The following is a 19,203-nucleotide window of genomic DNA, read 5'->3' as shown; positions in this document are numbered from 1 at the left end:
CATAAACACATCAAATCACGGCCAGATCCTTCTGCAAATAACACGCGCACATTCTCACTGCGGATCTCTAGACTGTCTGGATATCACAGATATTATGGATCCGGTTATATCGTCTTTGTGTTACTTTTCCTATCTTGGGTATAACATTTGCTCATCATGGCGGCAGCTGCAGGACAAACCAAAAGGCTGAGAACAATGAAAGTCAAGAGGGACACCCTGTGGTGGATGTCTTTTCAATTGACAGGTAGCAGAGTGACATGATGGGGATTTTTTTTTTCCAGTTGTGTATCTCTGCTAGAGGTCAATGGAAAAATCATCCACCAGAGCCCCCCTGTAGATCGCTCCACACACAGCCCCCCTGTAGATAGTGCCACACACAGCCCCCCTGTAGATATATCCAGATACAGCCCCCTGTACATAGCGCCAGATACAGCCCCCCTGTACATAGCGCCATGCACAGCTCCCCTGTAGATTGCTCCACACACAGCCCCCCAGTAGATAGCTCCACACACAGCCCCCCCTGTAGATAGTTCCAGATACAGCCCCCTGTACATAGCACCAGATACAGCCCTCCTGTAGATAGCTCCACACACAGCCCCCCTGTAGATAGCTCCAGACACAGCCCCCCTGTAGATAGCTCCACACACAGCCCCCCTAGGCCTTATTCACACGACAGGGTCCGAGTGTCGGCCGATAAAAACCTGTTTTGCATTTGTTTTTTCCCTGTCCATTTTAAAATCGGATGAATTTCATTTAAATTTGTTGCCACACACTTCCCTCTGTAGATAATGCCACAGCCCTCCTGGTAGGTAATGCCACCCAGCCCCCTGCAGGTAATGCCACCCAGCCCCCTGCAGGTAATGCCACCCAGCCCCCTGCAGGTAATGCCACCCAGCCCCCTGTATGTAATGCCACCCAGTCCCCTGTATGTAATGCCACCCAGTCCCCTGAAGGAAATGCCACCCAGCCCCCTGAAGGTAATGCCACCCAGCCCCCTGTATGTAATGCCACCCAGCCCCCTGCAGGTAATGCCACCCAGCCCCCTGTATGTAATGCCACCCAGCCCTCTGCAGGTAATGCCACCCAGCCCTCTGCAGGTAATGCCACCCAGCCCCCGGCAGGTAATGCCACCCAGCCCCCTGTATGTAATGCCACCCAGCCCTCTGCAGGTAATGCCACCCAGCTCTCTTCAGGTAATGCCACCCAGCCCCCGGCAGGTAATGCCACCCGGCCCCCTGTATGTAATGCCACCAAGCCCCCTGCAGGTAATGCCACCCATCCCCCTGTAGGTAATGCCACCCAGTTCCCTGTATGTAATGCCACTAATTCCCCTGTAGGTAATGCCACACAGCCCCCTGTAATTTGCACCCATCCCCCCCCCCCCCTTCCAGGATAAGTCACTGACTTCAATGTCCATATATGGACAGTGTAGTCACTGACTTCTCCTGGAGAGGAATTCCCGGCCACAGGGTCGGGGATTCCGCTTCAGAAGTGAGTGACGTCGCTGTGTCCATATATGGACAGTGTAGTCACACACTTCTCCTGTAGCGGAATCCCCAATTCCCCGCCGGGGATTGGGGATTCCGACTCCTATAGGGAGCAAAAAAAGACCCTCCTCCTCCTCCTCACATGCACTCTGCTTTCACTCACCGTCAGAAGAAGGCAGGAGTCTTGCAGCAGCGTTCTCACTGGTGTCGATGCCAGCCCGGGAGTGGGCCTGACCGGTCAGGTGACTGGACTGGTCCTCTCCCGGGCCGGCATTGATCCCAGTGAGAACACCACCACAAGACTCCTGCCTTCTTCTGATCGCTGCTGCAGTGGGACATTTTGAAGACCGGCCGGGACGGCGGGACAGCGGTGAGAAACCGGGACTGGCCCGCCAGAATCGGGACGGTTGGGAGGTATGCTGAAACAGTTACTAATCAGACCAGAAAACTTGAGCCATAATAGTTCTATCGGAGATATCTATAAGGTTACAAAAGCTATAGATTTTTGTGGTTTGGTCGCCCCATCTGCTGTTTGGTCGGTCTCCTAGTTGTGGGGTCTCACATATTGGACTTAGATATTCGCCTAAATCTTTTATACTACTTCATTGCCTTATGATCCATATATGCATTATGCTCTGTAGATGTTGCGCTATGTTCAGAGACTCTGTTTTGTTTGTATTTAAATTTTTGGTTTTAATATTCCTGTATTACTTGAGATATTACTGGCCTGCGTGCCTATTGTTCATTATTGCTTGTTTGAACGGCTATATTTCAATAAAAACAAATTTGGTAAAAAAAAACTTGAGCCATAATAGTTGCCACTGGGCATTCCAGGATATTTGCAATGACTGTAAATCAGGACGAGGATTAGGGGTATGCAAAGTAGGCAACTGCCTTGGGACTTTTACTGTGTGACAGGTGTGCACTGTGACCAATCAAGGCTTTCATGTAGAGTGGTTGAAGAGAGTGAGTGTAACGTCTATGGCCACGGTCTGTCGTTCTAACTTACCCCTCAACGACCGCGGCCATGGACGTTCTGCTGCTGTGCTGCGTCGTCCCCCTGTGAAGCGCCGGCACTCACTTCCGGGTATCGAGCCTGTCTCTCCTCGTGCCCACTCTTAAAAGGCCAGCGCGCGCACCTGAAAATCATCATCATTAACTCATGAATTCCTGGACTATAAGAGGGTCACCGCCCTTCTTATCCTCGCCTGAGCGTTGTTGTTGTTTTCCTTAGTCTATCTTGCAAATGGTCTCCTAAGTGTCTTCCAGCTTCCCAGTATTCCCCATACCTGTATCCTGTTTCCCGTGCTATCAGTACCATCCTGGTCTACTGCCGTGCTTAACTGTTGTCATGTTTTGCTGCATTTCCACGCTTGTTCTACTGCACCACGCCTGACATCTGCCTGCTGCCTGGTCCCAGCCAAGCCTGCCTTGCTGTTGTCTACATTGCCTCAGGTACCCTTTTCTGGACTGTAGACTCTGTACCATACCTGTTTGGGCAGCTGCCGTCCCGCTACGCCTAGTGACAGTACGCTCAGGCCATGGACTTCACTGGTCAATTTAAGGGCATGTCACCCTCCCAAGCCATGCAGGTGGACCTGCAGGATCTCCGAACAAGACAGGATCAACTTCTTGTGGCAGTGCACTCCATGGCGCAGCAGCTAGGCGCGCTAGATGCTTCTATTCCTGCCTCTATACAAGCTCCTCCGACCAACCCCTCTGCTACATCTCCTGGCGGTTCCGGTTCAGATTCCCGGTTCTCTCTGCCATTACCTTCTCGGTTCCATGCAAGTACGTGCAGGGGATTTCTGAACCAATGTTATATCCATTTTTCCCTGCACGCCCGAGCATTTCCGTCTTCATCATGTCTCTACTTGCTGGCAAGGCCCTGGCGTGGGCAAACCCAATCTGGGAACGACAGGGACCCGAGACTAGAGACTTCCAGGGGTTTGTGCGGTTGTTCCGTACTGTTTTTGAGGAGCCAGGACGTGTCTCGTCGACAGCCACGGCTATCTTTAACCTTCGCCAAGAGGACACCTCCGTGGGCGAATACGCCATCCAGTTCCGGACCCTGGCAGGAGAGTTGTCCTGGAACAATGAGTTCTTGGGAGCCAGAGGAGAACATCGATGCCCCTGTCCTCATAAGAAAATTTCTCTCCCGTTCTGGTCTCAAGAAGAGGGGGCGTAAGAGGAGGGATACTGTAACGTCTATGGCCACGGTCTGTCGTTCTAACTTACCCCTCGACGACCACGGCCATGCACGTCCTGCTGCTGTGCTGCGTTGTCCCCCTGTGAGGCGCCAACACTCACTTCCAGATATTGAGCCTGTCTCCCTGAAAATCATCATCATCAACTCATGAGTTCCTGGACTATAAGAGGGTCACCACCCTTCTTATCCTCGCCTAAGCGTTGTTGTTGTTTCCCTTAGTCTGTCTTGGAAATGGTTTCCTAAGTGTCTTCCAGCTTCCCAGTGTTCCCCGTACCTGTATCCTGTTTCCCGTGCTACCAGTACCATCCTGGTCTACTGCCGTGCTGAGCTGTTGTCGTTTTTTGCTGCATCTGCACGCCTGTTCTACTGCACCACGCCTGATGTCTGCCTGCTGCCTGGTCCCAGCTGAGCCTGCCTTGTTGCTGTCTACATTGCCTCAGGTACCCTTTTCTGGACTATAGACTCTGTACCATACCTGTTTGGCCAGCTGCCGTCCCGCTACGCGGTATGGCCCAGTGGGTCCACACCCCGTCTCTTGACAATGAGTATACGTTGGCTGTGTATAAATGGGGAGCCGAAAGAGGAATTGCATGAGCTGGCAGACCATACTACAGATACAAGGTAGTGTGGCCAACCGGACCAGCATTTAAAACTATTCGGAGGGAAATGGGGAGTACGTATTGTAAGTCAGAATGCCAGGGATTGGTGGGGAAGGTAGCAGCAGGTAGAGTTGAAGTGGCCTACAGAACGACAGGAGTATGCGTCAGGTTCTGAATCTGACACAATAGTGCGGCCCAGTCACAACAGGGCGCATGAGGTTCAATACAGACAATTCCAAGGGCAAAACACTTTTGTGGGTAATTTTAAAAAAAAAGTTATTAGTCCTTCCCAATGATATGACCAGTGTGGGCAATAAAAATAGTACAGTTTACAATACAATAAATAGTGAAAATAAACATGTTCTGTAAAGCTGATGGGTGATCCTCAAAATAGTTTAGTCTGGTGGGTCAAATCTACCCAGTCCGGCACTGGCAACAGGAGAAAAATAAATGAAAGATTATCTATTTGACAGCTATCATGATGAACTTGGTGGTAAGGGCACATTCTGAAATCCCTGACTTGGGCACTAAGAGCTTGTTCTGCCTCGCTATAAAACTTTAGGGTGAAGGGCATTCTAGGATATCTGCACTGCCTGTAGATTTTGGTTATAAAAAGCATTCTAGGTTATCTGCATATTTGAAGATCATGGTGTAGGGATCATTGTTGCACATCTAGTTATAGCTCCTAAGATCACATTTTTACATTTCTTACCATTCTGTCAATTGTTTCAGCAGATGCTAAATAAGAAATTTGAAAAAAAAATAATACAATGGGTTACTTGTGCAAACTTTAGAATGTATTTCTAATTTTTTATTGATTTTACGAGTTCCTTTCAAGACATTAGTGATAAAACAAACTTTACTCCAATGTACCCTTAACCTTAAAGTTTACTACATAGCCTAAATATAAGCTTATGATCAAGATTGCTGGCGCATGACTGAGCCATGCCCCTGACTGAGCCATGCCCCTGTTTATGGACTTTGTCATATTAAACTTGTATACACAAAGGGTACAAACGTAATCAAATCATCTTGTATGTACTTTTAGGACTCTTCTGAACTCCCTGAAACAATAAAATGGATAAATGCAGTTGTAAAATTGAGTTAAAATATTGTTTGTTCTTGTTAAACAGTACTAAAACTTCCTAAGTCATGGGTTCTTGCTACTAGCCATAAGGGGCGCAAGGGCTAACCCCTTAACGACCAGGCCTATTTTGGCTTTGATGATCAAGCATTATTTTTTATTTTTTCATCGTCGCATTCTAAGTACCCTAACTTTTTATTTTTCCGCCGATATAGCCGTAAGAGAGCTTGTTTTTTGCGAGATAAGTTGTATTTTTTAATGGCACCATTTTTAGGTGCATATAATATATTGATAAACTTTCTTTGGGTAAGGAATTAAAAATAAACATCTATTCCAGCATTGTTTTTACGTTTTAAATTATGCTGTTCACTATGTGTAAATAACATGTTACCTTTATTCTATGGGTCGGTACAATTACGGCAAATGTATAGGTATTTTTATATGGGCTTATTTTTTGCTGGACAATGTTCAGTTTTCATTGGTACTATTTTGGGGTACATGGGATTTATTGAATAACTTTATTGTTCGATTTGTTATAATCGCGGCAATGTCATATACATTTTTTTTTAATTCTTTTTACACTTTTACTGAATAAAACCACTTTTTATGGGAAAACAAGGAGTACTCAACTAGTAAGATCTGCTTTCCTGGGGCTGCGGTCAGGTCCGAGCTGAACACTAGCTCGTCTTTTTTTGCAAACTTTGTACAACTATTTACATCAAGATTTATTATTATTCTCTAGTTGGAAATCCAGACAGACCCCTTAATTCATTTAGACCAGACCCCAAAATAAATTCAGACCCCAAACCCCTGATCTCATACAGACCCTAGACCAGACTCCTAAAATTAATTCAAACCCCAGAGTAGTCCCTAAAATTAATAAAACCAGGGTCAAACAAAGACAACTGAGGGCTCCTAAGCAAAAATATTGTGTGGGCTTACTTCCAGCTGCATACTTGCAACTTACATCTTCTCATTATTAAAATAAACAATGATTGTAAGTATACATTTTTTGTTGTTTTTTTCCAGAAAGTCTTAATTTTCCCTGCAGCGATGGGAAACATCCCTGGTGGTCTAGGGTAGTGAAGGGGTTAATGGTAACATCCCTTGTGATCAAGGGCAGTAAAGTGGTTTAATGGTTACATTACTGGTAATATAGGTAGTGAAGGGGTTAATAGTAGCATCGCTGGTGGTGTAGGGTAGTGAAGGGGTTAATGGCAACATTGCTGCTCATCTTGGCATTAGAGGCGGTAATTCTAACTGATCTAGTGGTTTAGGTGCCTGAGGGCACCTGAGCAAAAAATATTGTGTGGGCTTCCTTCCTCTAGCATACCTGCAACTTACAGCTTCTCATATTTAAATTAAACATATTTTGCTGCTATTTCTCCACAACATCCCTGGTGGTCTAGGACAGTAAAGGGGTTAATAATAATATCTCTAGTTGCAGACTTTACAACCATCTCGGATCCAGCCGGGTGATGTCTCGCTGTCCCAGGACGTCTGCCGCATGCTCTGCTTGCCCAACTTTCCTCCAGACGCAGATACAGTTGAATACGATGTTGGAGTAGAGAGCTATCAGCTTCCTGCTTCACCATTCACTCTGTGACCCCTACCGTCAGGCCCTTCAGCCTGTGCCCTGTCGCAGTCTGCACAGGCCAGAGGAGGACTGCAGAATAATTTGCTCTGTTAGTCATGGAAATGGGGCTAGGTGAGTCTTATTTTGATGATTTTTTGGGGGCACTGTCTGTGTGGGGAAGCACTAAGAGGCAGTGGGGTGAGAGAAGGAGCCCCCTCCCTCCAAAACCACTCAGATGTGACGCTTGCTATTGAGCACCGCATCTGGGGGGTTAAACGGGCAAGATCGATACTTATTTAGATCTTGCCCATTCGAGCAGGTCTTCTCCCAGTCCTCAGCTACCTCTGGTAGCTAAAAGCAGGGAGATTTAACTGCTCCCAGCGGCATTTTTTCCGATGCAGCGCCATAAAAAGGCAATTGCATCGGAATAAAGCTCGTTAATGGGCGGTCACTAATGAGTTTAAACAATTTTTAAATTGACTTTTATTAAAAAAATGTTTTTACTTTTTAAGATACAGCTTCTATGTATCCTGTATACATAGAAGCTGTATAGTTCCAGCATCAATTCGTTCAGTTCGACTGAAAGCTGGTCTTGCATGGCCGCGGCTTTGACAAAATGATACAGCTTCTATGTATCAAGGATACATAGAAGCTGTTAAACAACCTAAACAAGCCTCACACCAAACAAATGGCGTATATTGGGGTCCCTTATTGCAAGTAGACAACCTAAAAGCGAACCAAAAAGGGACATAACCCTTAAAGAAATAGTATACTAAATAATATACAAGAGTAAAAAATCTTTATTAAATATAATCAACAGTAACATAATGTGGAATAAAAAGGATACACCATACACGGAGATATATACAACAAGGTCAGATGGAGCAGACCATAGACAAACAGAGTCAACCATCCAAGGATAACCAAACCACGCTCAAGTAGCCCACAAGAAAAAGAGTAAACCGTGGGCATAAAGTACCCGCATACAATGCAGTGCTGCCTACCTAGTATACCAATATACCTATATACCAATATACCAAAATAGACTAAGAAAAGTCCTAAGGAGACATAAAGGCTCAAGGGGCAAAAAGGATAAGGCTGAAAATAGCTAGACACAATAGGAAGATCATACCAGGACTAGAGGCCAACACATACCCTGGGACATACTGAAGAGCGATATTGGAGATCAACAACGGATGGATGGGTGAATGCCTTGACGCGCGTTTCGCCCTGTAGACCGGCTTCGTCAAGAGGCTACATTTTATAAAACTCTAAGGGTTTATATAGTAATGAAATTAAGTTAGACTCACCTGTGATGGATGTAAATCAGCGCTCGACACGCCCGCCGGGTGGCGCACGCATCACAGGACGCGCCACGCGTCAGATGACTCGACGCCGCATGATGACAACATCACCATGACAACGCCAGATGCTAAGCGGCAGGGATTGGAGACCTATGTGAGAACATCTGTAGATTCGTAGATTTTTTCCTGCAGAAATGTGTGGAAACCCTGCCGTCATACATTAGGGACACGACAGACATGTTACAACGGCTTAATGGGTTGCATCTTGAGGACGATATGTTTTTGGTCACGTGCGACGTGGAGTCCCTGTACACGTCTATATGCCACGACCACGGAGTACGGGCGTCTAGATATTTCTTACAGATGACTAATCATGACCCGGACCTTATTGAGTTTGTACTGTGTCTACTCAACTATGCCTTGACACATAATTTTTTTGTATTCAAGGACCGCCTCTTCCTACAGCTCCAGGGCACGGCAATGGGGGCGACTTGTGCACCCTCATATGCCAATCTTTTCCTGGGGCTGTGGGAGAGGGATATTGTCCAGCAGATTCCGGGTCATGATTGGGTGCTCGTGTGGTCGAGGTATATAGACGATATTCTATTCATCTGCGTCGCATTTGGAATCTTTTCTCACTTCCCTTAATACTAATGACCTTAACATCAAACTTACGTGGCAATATAGTCAGACTCGTGTTGATTTTTTGGACATTTGTATTACCAAAGATGACAGGGGTTTTATCTCCACCGACATTTTTAGGAAAAAAACCTCCACAAATGCCCTCCTCCATGCCACATCCGCACATTACCCGAAGGTCATGAAGGCTATACCTGTGGGCCAGTTTCTAAGGGCAAGGCGTATCTGCTCCAATGACAGTAACTTTGAGCGCCAGGCATCGGATATGACGGCGAGGTTCAAAAATCGTGGCTATAGTCAGAGGGACATTAAAAGGGGCTATCTTAGAGCTAGAAAGTCAACTTGTGATGGACTCCTGGTGAGTAGACCTAAAAAGAACAACACGGATCAGAATGTTAGATTTATTACCACCTTTAATCCACATTGGACCAAGATTCGCGATATCCTACAAAAACACTGGAGGGTCTTACTTACCGATCGTGACTTGGCAAGGATTCTACCTAGCTACCCCTCCATTACTTGGAGGCGATTTAAGAACTTGAGGGACCTCCTGACATCCAGTCATTATAGCCCCAGTGCTCCCCCCAATCCGTTTGGTAGTAGGAGCCCTTCCTGGGGATCATTCAATTGTGGTAAATGTTCTGCGTGTAAGTATATTCCACGTGCCTTTAACTTCTACATTACAGATAGAGGCAAAGACTACAAAATTGTTTATAACATCACATGCAATACAGCAGCTGTGGTATACTTTGCCACTTGCCCTTGTGACCTCATTTATGTTGGCATGACCAGCAGGCCCTTGAAAGTGCGGGTGTTGGAGCATGTTAACAAAATTAAGTCAGCTTCTAGTGTACTAGATTTGGATAAACTCCAGCCTATTGCTCGGCATTTTCGTGAGTTTCACTCCTGTAATCCCAAGGGTGCCTGGCGCTATTAAGAAAAGAAATGAAATGGATCACGTTACTCAATACTGTGGCACCATTTGGTTTAAATGAGGCCACTAGTTTCAGGCCCTTCTAGTAATTTTCAACTATGCGTGTATTTTATTTTTCTAGGGTTTTTTCTTGTTTTTTATATTTATTTTTTATGTTCCAGTACATCCTTTCCAGTGAGTGGGTCTACTTTCCTGTATATTGGAGAAAAAATTTTATGGCCTCAATTTAAATCCAGGAGTGGAGAAGATAAAGATGTCTATAATTCAAGCTTTTCCGATGTATTAAGACCTTCATATTGCTGCTCGGGATTGTATTTATTGTATATCTGTACTATTTTATAATTTTTTTTCACTTGTTGGGCATTGTAATGTCGGAGCTTTATATATCTAAATTGTATTATACAATATCATATCTCTATTCTATCTATTTAGCCATATATATTATTTATCTTTTTCCTTTGTTTGAGGTTTATTCGTTTTCATGAGTATTATTAAATTCATAATTTTTATATCTTATTTCGGCGGCCCTGCTTCATTTTATTTTAAAAAAATATTTTTTTAGTGTCTCACATTTTTTCTTTATCCTCTTTTGTATAAGTTATGTATATATGTACACCTACTTTTTGCGTATATATTTGCTTGGCGTTGTTATATTATATAATTATATATTGTGTCTTTTTATCACTATTTCACTTTACCATGTATTTATATATAATATTTCTATAATTATTTTAATAATTTTTATATATCTATTTCTATTTCACTATATATTTATTTTATCACCATTAAATGTTTGATCAATAATTACGATGCACGTTTTTTCAGTTTTCTCACCTTTATATTTTTTTGTTTTCATCGCACTTTTTTCACTCTGCTGTGCACAGTTCATGCATTTTAATATATGTGCCGCCGGTAATAATATTATATTTTATATTTGTTTGCTTCATCATTGCTCCTGTAAATCATTTCCTACCTTTCTTGACTTCATAGTAGTTCCCACCTCTGTTATTTTCATCTTTTCAGTCTTGTCTCTGCCATCTCTGTTGCCTTTCCTGCGGTGTGTGTACTGACGCTCGATTGCGCATGCGTGGTGGGGCCCACATCCGGGAGTGCCGCTTAGCGTCTGGCGTTGTCATAGTGATGTTGTCATCATGTGGCGGCGAGTCATCTGACGCGCGGCGCTTCCTGTGATGTGTGCGTCACCCGGCGGGCGTGTCGAGCGCCGATTTACATCCATCCCAGGTGAGTCTAACTTCATTTCATTACTATATAAACCCTTAGAGTTTTATAAAATGTAGCCTCCTGACGAAGCCGGTCTACAGGGCGAAACGCGCGTCGAGGCTTTCACCCATCCATCCGTTGTTGATCTCCAATATCGCTCTTCAGTATGTCCCAGGGTATGTGTTGGCCTCTAGTCCTGGTATGATCTTCCTATTGTGTCTAGCTATTTTCAGCCTTATCCTTTTTGCCCCTTGAGCCTTTATGTCTCCTTAGGACTTTTCTTAGTCTATTTTGGTATATTGGTATACTAGGTAGGCAGCACTGCATTGTATGCGGGTCTGATTACTTTATGCCCACGGTTTACTATTTTTCCTGTGGGCTACTTGAGCGTGGTTTGGTTATCCTTGGATGGTTGACTCTGTTTGTCTATGGTCTGCTCCATCTGACCTTGTATATATCTCCATGTATGGTGTATCCTTTTTGTTTCACATTATGTTACTGTTGATTATATTTAATAAAGATTTTTTACTCTTGTATATTATTTAGTATACTATTTCTTTAAGGGTTATGTCCCTTTTTGGTTCGCTTTTAGGTTGTATACATAGAAGCTGTACCTTATAAAGTAAAAAAAAAAGTTAATAAAAGTCCATCTAAAAGTTATTTAGGGCTCGTTCACATATATCAGTTGCATCAGCATCAGGTTTTTTTTGTCTCTCAAGTGATTACAACTGAAGCAAAAACTAATGCCAAAACGTATCATTTGCCATCAGGCTTTATCACAATTTTTTTAATCCGTTGTCGTTAGTTTTCATCAGCTTTTAACATCAGTTTTTACCACAATGGTCCACAAAAAGGTAGTCTATGGTCTGAAAATGTTCCAATTTTATCAGTGCATAGTTTGTGATAGATTGGATACATGATAGATTAGATACATGTTGTGTACTTGTCATTTCACAAAACTTCTGACGTGATCCTGGCATGTCAGGGCTCTCCTTCTCTGCTCCAGCCTCAGCGCTACACTGTAGTCTGACACACACATTGTAATGTCACGTGTGTCACGAGTGCAATCCTGCAAAAAACGCCTACAGATAGCGTCACACAGCCCCCTGTAGATAGTGCCACAAACGCCCCCAGTAGATAGCGCCACCCACGCCCCCAGTAGATAGCACCAACCCACGCCCATCCCCCTGTAGATATTGCTATCTCCCTGTAGATAGACCCATTGGGGCACCCTCTAAGAGTGGAATTCCCAGCCAGAGCATTGCCGACGCTCTGGCCGGGGATTCTGCTCCTGGAGGAGCCTCTGACGTTAATGTCCCCTATATTTGGACAGGGATGTCAGGGCCTCCCTCTAGGAGCGGATTTCTTGGCAAGAGCGTCGGCATGGCTCTGCCTATGGATTCCCAGGCCAGGTGCTGCCGGAACCCGGCGTTCATCCGGCGAACAGTACATTATGATAGGATACGGTACCGGACCTCCCAGAACAGATCCCATAGAAAGCTATAGGATCTGTTTTAGCATCAGTTTTCCTCCGACTTTTCTGCAACATGCTGGAGGGAAACTTGACAGGGACAACAGATATACGTGAACGGACCCTTAAAATTACATAAAACTTTGATTTATTTTTTAAAAAATTCTCTTTAAAAGGTGTACATAGCCTTTAAGACCGAAGGTATGTCTACTTGAAGCTGTCGAGCCCAGATTTTTTTCTTTTAAATGTTAACAATTATTAATAATAAAAAAAATTCTAATAAATCTGTCAGTTTTTTTTATATTTAAAAATGTATCCTAATTAGGCCTTATTCACACGAACGTGTGCGTTTTGCGCGCGCATAAAATGCAGCATTTTGCACGCGTTGAACTTCCGTGTGTCATCAGTGAATGGTGCGTGGCTGCATGATTTTCACGCATATGCCATCCTTATGACACGCCTTTTTTTTTTAACATTCTTTATTTGTTTCTTTTTCCATCAGAAAAAGTGTTTTACATCAAAACAGAAAATATACGCATCCATCATACATATTCGGCAAGTGAAAACAAAAAGAAAACCAAAGCGAAATAAAAATAAAATAAAAAATATTATGCAGCTAACACTTCCAAGCACAATGCACCACAGTCTTCTGTTCCAGCAGAAGAGAAGGTAATATGGTGGACAGAATACATGAATATCAGGAATACATAGCAATACACCTTAAGTAATATGGACAGTGCATCCAGGACAGTGGGCACCACGACAAACGGCATCAGAACCACTACACATCATAGTGCGTTGATTCCACACTTTGCATCGGAGAGAGGGTAAAAGAACCAGGCAGAACCAGAGACCCCGCACACCAGCTACCAGGACAGACCAAGCCAATTCCTCCCTATCCTACATACCTCATGAGACCTATGTATAAAGTAAGTAATCGTCCGACTCACAGAACTCCCTCCATCCCTGCCAGATCAATACCCCCGACCCTGGATTCCCGTGATTGGCCTGTCTTGGAACCATTCAGTAATGGTTGGCACGCTACTGGTCTTCCATAACCGTGGAATAACCGTGCGTGCTGCGATCAACAGGAAACTAATCAGGGTTTTCGTGTATCTTTTGACCGCTCCGGGGAGCATGGAAAGTAGCAACACCTCCGGGGTATTGGGAAGCTCCTGACCTGTGATTTTCTGTATCAGGTCCACTACGGTAGACCAGAATGTGTTGATTAACGGGCACCCCCACCAGATGTGTAACATAGTTCCACCGGCCCTGCTACAACGCCAACATTCATCAGGTACCGCCGGATAAAAGGAGTGAAGCAATGCTGGAACCCTATACCACCGCGACAATATCTTATAATTAGTTTCCTGGGCCTTACACGAGATCGAGAATCTATGGCACAGGGCAAAGGCTTTCGACCAGTCAGCCGGCGACGGAGGCGAACTAAGCTCCCTCTCCCACCACTTCACAAAGGAAGGCGGAACATCATTACTTAAGTCCTGTAAAAAATTATAAATGAGGGAGATAGTTCTCACTGGAGGAGAAGAAGCGACACATAACTGCTCCAGCGGTGTCAGATCCCGATGCAAAGGCAGCCTAGTCTTATTAGCAGTGTAGAAATGTTGCATCCTCAATAAGTCCCACCGCCCAACCGGTGATCTCTCCAGCTCCGGGACAAGCGCCTCAAAAGACTTCAAACCCCGACTCGTCAGTACATGGCGAAAAGTCAGAGGCGAAGGTCTGGATGTACAGGCCAAGAAGGTGGGCTTTATCCCAGGGGGAAAATCCACATTATGGGATATCGCCACCATCGAACCATCGGTAGGTATCACTATCGCCAGAGTTTGGAAACGTTTATATGTGAGTACCACTTGTCCCGCAACCAAAGGGAGCAGAGCGTTCTCCCGCCCCTTAAAGTACCACAGCCGGAGCCACGGAAGTGCAGTAAGAGGAACCGGCGCCAAAAAGCCATCCAATCTCACCCATAACTTAGAGTTCGCATGGTGGAACCAGTCCAATACTCGAACACTCACCGCCGCAAAGTAATAGGCCAGACAGTCAGGCAATCCCAGTCCCCCACTACGCTTTCTCTTAAAAAGGGTAGCCTTCGCGATCCTCGGCAGTCTACCTCGCCAAATAAACCTGGCCAGTACTTTATTTAACTGAAGAAAAAAAAACCTGGGCAGTACACACGGAACCGTCTGAAAGAGATACATCAAACGCGGCAGGATATTCATCTTTACCGCACTTATTCTGCCCAGCCAAGAAAAATCCTTGGCTTCCCACTTAGCCAAGTCAGCTCTAAGAGTTTGGGGAATAGGCAGGAAATTAAGAGAGTAGGAATCCGCAAGAGCCACAGGTATCCGCACCCCTAAATATTTCAGCGAGCCCGACTTCCATGAGAAAGAATAATTACTACGCACCTGATGAGCTTCCGACACCGGCAAGGAAATATTCATGGCCTCGCTCTTAGATATATTCATCTTGTAATTACTAAAATAGCTTTACGTCCGGATGGATTTCATCAGAGGCGGCAATGATAGGTGTGGTTGTGTATTATAGAATAACAAATCATCAGCGAACGCAGATACCTTAAAATGCATATCACCAACCTGAACACCCCTTATGTCATTATTATTCCTCACCGCTACCAAAAGATGTTCCATAACCACTGCAAATAGCAGGGGTGAAAGTGGGCAGTCCTGTCTAGTACCGTTCCCAATTCTAAATGGAGCAGAAAGAGAACCATTAATCCTTATTCTCGCCTGGGGATGATTATAAAGGGACAATATATGCGTCAACATTAACCGACCCACTCCCATCTGACTTAGAGCCGCCTCCAGAAACCCCCAATCCACCCGATCAAAGGCCTTCTCCGCATCCAGCGACAAAAGCATACATGGAATACTACTCTTTGTCACGTGATGAATTAGGGAGAAGGTCTTAAAGGCAATGTGTTACCAGAAAAACATGTTTTGTTTTTTTTAATTAAACATTTAGTGTGTGGGTGATTAAACATTGTTCAAATTTTTTTTATTTTTTTCACGAGTCAGGAAATATTATAAATTAATTCTAATTTATAGTATTTCCCATTTCTGGTCACTAGATGGAGCTATTCCCAAAATTGCAGCATTGCAAAATTGGGTAAAAAGCCCTCGCTCTAGTGAGCTCTCAGCATCCCCCCTCCTTTATCCTGGCTAGTGCCGGGATAAACGAGGGGTTTGAACGGTCTAACCTCCTACACTGTGTGTCGCCATTTTTTGAGCTAACACACAGTGTAGTAGGTTTACATACAGTAGTAAACACACACAAACACGAACATACATTGAAATCTCTTACCTGCTCCTGCCGCCGCGGCTCCCTCCGGCCCGTCCGCTCCGTCTGCTGCCGCGACCGGAAGTAGTAATATTACTGTCCGGCCGCGACTTCCGGTCCACAGGAAAATGGCGCCGGACGGCGCCAATTTCAAGTTGGACTGTGTGGGAGCGGCGCATGCGCAGTTCCCACACAGACGCCGTACACACAAGTGAATGGGACGGGAGCCGTTCGTCGTCCCTATGGGACTGTGGCTGCCGTATTCCATGTCTGTATGTGTCGTTAATCGACACACACAGAAATGGAACCAAAAATGGCAGCCCCCATAGGGAAGAAAAAGTGTAAAAATAAGAAAAAGTAAAACACAAACACACAAATAAATATAAACGTTTTTAATAAAGCACTAACATCTTGAACATATGAAAAATTTTTCTGTGATGACACTGTTCCTTTAAGTGTATTATCTCTGGCTTTGCGCCTTGGGACAAACCCCACTTGATCCGGGTGTATCAGGGACCACAGGAACCCGGCCAGTCTATTCGCTATCAACTTCGCATACATCTTAGCGTCCGTGTTGATGAGAGAGATTGGCCTATAGCTCGCACAATGTTGCGGATCCCTACCCTCTTTTGGGATGACCATGATATGAGCCTGCAAAAATGAATCAGGAAACCTCACCTGGTCCGATATGGAACTAAACGACTCCTGCAACGACGGGACCAACTCTTCTGCTAGTGACTTGTAGAAACCCGCCGTGTACCCATCTGGCCCCGGGCTCTTCCCGGCTGGTAAAGTTTTAATAACCTGCATTAACTCCTCTCTAGTGTATGGTAAATCCAGGCCCAGAGCCTCATCTGGAGACAACCGAGGCAACGCCGTGTCCCTCATATACTCCGATAGAGAGGGAAGTGGTTCGGGAGGAACATTACCCAGAGTAGGAGAAGGCAGGTTATAAAGCGAGGAATAGTACTCACAGAAGGCCGAAGCTATATCCTCCGTCTTAAACGCCAACTCCCCCCCACAGTTTGTACAGAGGGTATAAAGGAAGTCGCCCCCCGCTCACGCATCGCCCTCGCCAATGCCCTTCCCGTCTTATTACCCCACTGATAATAATAGCGGGAACAAACCTGACAGAGCCAAGCACTATTCCTATCCAGCAGAAGTTGAATATGATGGCGTGTCCTAGTCAGTTCCCGAAGTGTACGTTCTTGCAACGTCTGCTTATGCTGGGATTCTAGAGAATGCAACTGAACTAGAAGCGCCTGCAGCTTCGCCCCTCTCTCCCTCTTAAGGCGAGCACCATGCTTGATGAGGATCCCTCTAAGCACACATTTGAGAGCCTCCCACTTCACCGCTGGAGCAGTTTCATCCCTAGCGTGATCCTCCCGAAAATTCCTCCACTGTTCTTTTCAGCTCTATCAAACACAATGAATCCTTCAGCAAAGACTCGTTCAATCGCCAGGTAAATTCTCTGCGACGCTGTGGTGAAAAGCGCAGTACACAAGACACCGGAGCGTGGTCAGAGAGAAGCATACTGCCTATGGAAGTCTCCTCCACAAAAGATAATAGACTATGGTGAACCATGATGTAGTCTATCCTGCTATAGGAAGTATGGGCAAATTAATAGAAGGTGAAATCTCTATCGTCCGGATGAGTCAACCGCCACACATCACAAAGTTGCATATCTCTGAGCCGCTTCCTCAATTTATTGAACTTATTGTACGCCAGGGAAGTCCGCCCAGAGGTCGTATCAATCAAAGGATTAATGGCCAAATTAAAATCCCCACATAGTATAGGCGTGCCCAATGAAATAGAGCCCAACTAGTCTAACATTTTCAGGAAAAAAGGAACTTGCGTAGTGTTAGGAGCATAAATATTGGCTACCGTGACTGTGCGATCCCCTACCTCACATTTCAGAAAAATAAACCGTGCCTCAGAGTCCAGATATGTATTTACCACCCTACCCTGAAAAGATTTATGCAGGAATATAGACACCCCTCTAGTCTTACCATGCAGGTTACTGCAATGATAGCCTACCGGATAATATTTATTTTGAATTATCGGAACCTGATCCGCCCGGAAATGGGTTTCCTGAACACAAAGTACCTGGATCCTCTGTTTGTGCGAAGCATACAAGATCTGAGACCTCTTCTCCGGAACATTAAATCCCTTCACGTTCAGGGATGAGATGGTAAAATCAGCCATTATCCATGAACTCAAAGTGATCCATGATGCCACTACTCACAAAATACTTCTGTTCCTTAGCCGATGCCGCCGTGCCCACCATCCCTTCAATTACATCGAGTACATTCCAAACACTCCATGTGTACATTGCATGGCTATAAAATAGCATAAAGAGCATAAAAGGAAAAATGAAAAAAAAGAAAAAGTAAACAGATGACAAGTAAAACATCCTGTCAAGACAAATACACTATGTTGTGCCTCTAAGCACCTGTATCACTGGAAAGAACCAGTCTAGTCTCAGCGATAGTCCTATGTGGGGGTCACAGAAGACTACCTTCAAACAATACACCGCTACCTATAACAGAAAGTACGTGTGTCGGACTAAACTTCTCAGCCTCTATTATAACCTTCTTCTAAACTAGCTACTTCAAGGGACAGACCCACAGTATGTTGACTCAAACAAGTTACGGGGAACATAAATGCCTAACATAAGCCCACTACGGTTCTTCTCTGTCCGCCCTATAGCAAAACTCCCAACAGTACACCTAACCATATCCCTGCACCAACCTAACATGGGATAACAAATTATTATTGTACAGACTCACGGGAATGGCAATCTAGAGACTCCCCGTCCGGGCTATTACCTGCAACACAACGGGGTTAAGAGAAAATCATATAATAAATTCAACGCTCCCGATAACCTGACGGGGATGCTCTCTGTCTCAATCGCGGTCTCTGTGGCAACCGCGATCCGGATATCTCCCTCCTTCCAGCTCTGGGTCTCCCAAGCGGTAGAGCTCCTGGCCCCTGCAAACTGTCCACTTGGAAAGTCTGGCAGTCCGGCAAAGAAATGACAGGCAGACCGAGGGCCCTCAGAAATCCTGGGAGTTCAGCATGTGTATACAGTGAGACAGTCTTGTCCTCCACTCGTACATGCAAGGCAAAGGGAAATCCCCATCTATATGATATCCCCCATTGTTGTAGAACGGACAGCAGAGGTCGCATCAACGCACGCTGCCGCAGTGTGCGTCTCGCTAAATCCGGAAACAAAAGCAACTTTGCACCATCAAAATCAATCTCGTTCTTCAGTCTCGCCTTCTGCATAATCTTCTCCTTTAAGCCATAATAGTGAATACGACAGATGACATCGCGTGGTCTAGCAGAATCAGAGCTCTTC

This window comes from Rhinoderma darwinii, chromosome 5 (assembly GCF_050947455.1).
Source record: "Rhinoderma darwinii isolate aRhiDar2 chromosome 5, aRhiDar2.hap1, whole genome shotgun sequence".
Classification (NCBI taxonomy): domain Eukaryota; kingdom Metazoa; phylum Chordata; class Amphibia; order Anura; family Rhinodermatidae; genus Rhinoderma; species Rhinoderma darwinii.
The sequence above is the reverse complement of the archived record's forward strand: the minus strand, read 5'-3'. Positions refer to the sequence as shown.